The sequence below is a fragment of the Phyllostomus discolor genome, chromosome 4, assembly GCF_004126475.2.
Source record: "Phyllostomus discolor isolate MPI-MPIP mPhyDis1 chromosome 4, mPhyDis1.pri.v3, whole genome shotgun sequence".
NCBI lineage: Eukaryota > Metazoa > Chordata > Mammalia > Chiroptera > Phyllostomidae > Phyllostomus > Phyllostomus discolor.
The window spans coordinates 134,544,283-134,546,037 of NC_040906.2; the positions used below are offsets into that span (position 1 = coordinate 134,544,283).

General features: G+C 34.2%; 1 pseudogene; it reads left to right on the forward strand.

Annotated features, from left to right (window-relative positions):
* Positions 1–677: 677 nt before the first annotated feature.
* LOC114495886 lies at positions 678–855 on the forward strand (annotated as a pseudogene).
* Positions 856–1,755: the final 900 nt, after the last annotated feature.

The window sequence follows — 1,755 nt, forward strand, 5'->3', positions numbered from 1 at the left end:
CTGCAGTCATGACCACCCTCTTTCACTGAAAACAAACATTTCTATCTTCTCATTTGGATTTTCAAAAAGATACTGCATGGAGAGATCAAACTAATTAGACAATGGAACTCAGTGTCATCATCCTTGACCTCCTCATTCTCGTATCTTAGCTGTATAAGCCACAATTACAGTTACTGTATGAGGTCAAATGAAAATCCAGACTCAGAATTCGACAGACACACTGCTATTCAGGAGAGCTATCTAATGGACTACTTTAAGGTAAAACTAAAATCAATTTATTTAATTCCCCCAAAAGCCTCTCTTTTAATTTGCTAAACTAAAAGAATGAAAACTAAGGCAGCCAGCTTTAAAAGTTCTTAACATATTTTCCTCTCCTTTTTTCATTGTTATTCAAATATAGTTGTCTCCATTTTCCCACCACCACTTTCCCTTGCCCCACCCCCACCCACCTCCCACCCCTAATCCTACCCACCCTTGGCTTTCTCCAAGGGTGTTCCTTGACAACCTTTTCCTTTCTTTACCCTGTTATCCCTCTTCCCCCTCCTCTCTGGTTACCGTCAGTTTGTTCTTTATTTCAATGTCTTTGGTTATATTTTGCTTGCTTATTTGTTTCATTGATTGGGTTCCACTTATAGGTGAGATCATATGATTTTTACCAAGGAATAAACACAGGCTTTATACTTACCTGGCAGGGGAGATATCATGATCACAAAGGTGGTTTTCCCAGGGTGAGGCTCACCCATTGCACTCCAGTGCAGTGGTTATCCATATGCTGACCCCTGCAATTTCCCCAAATGTGGGAAACTCAGCTGCACAATTTGTGGTAGTGGGGGACTGTGTTTGCACTGTCCCCTAAAAAAAAAACACAGGCTTATACAACACTGTCTAATAGTGATTCCCACAAAATATTTGCATGCATTTTAATTTAACCATTACATTAAATTAATGGAATATTATATCTTGCACTATTTTTCTGCTAAAGTATATAAACAAGATACAATTCTTATCAACCTAGAGAGGTTGTAACACAATTTACTATATATTTTAAGTAAAAAGACAAATACAACATTTTAAAGTTAACCATTTTATAGATTTTGTTGTAAGTTCTTAATTATTGTAGATGTGTTTTCTGGGAGTCTACAAGTTAGAATAGAGTCTATGTCAAAATAACCACTCAGAAATAGGGAAAAATTATAAATATGAATGGTTGTGGAAATAACTGTTTCTCAGAAGAAAGCATTCATACTTCCCTTATTCTCAATTATTTACCTCCTATCCAAGAGAGAATATATATATAAACTAGTTTCATACAAATATAAAATGACCCTACCAAAATCTGGTCCTTAATAAAGAGCAATAAAATTGATAAACCTCCAATCATATCAGAACAGAAAAGGAAAAATACAAATTATAATTCCAAGAACAGAAGAGGCACTCTTACCACAGAGTCTACAGGCAGTGAATAGATGATAAGTAAAATTATGCCTATAAATTAAATCACATTGGTTAAATTAACATATTTTTTACAAAACAAACAACAACGCTTACTCTGGAAAGCCTGTATGATGAAACTAAAATATTTCTGAAAAAAATTAAAGATGACTTATGTAAATAAAGAGATATAATTTTGTTATGGATATGAAGACTCAGTATTGTTAAGATGTCATTTCTCCCCAAACTGATCTAGTTGATTCAATACATTCCCAAACATAATACCAGTATGCTTACTGATAGAATTTGACAAACTTGTTCCAA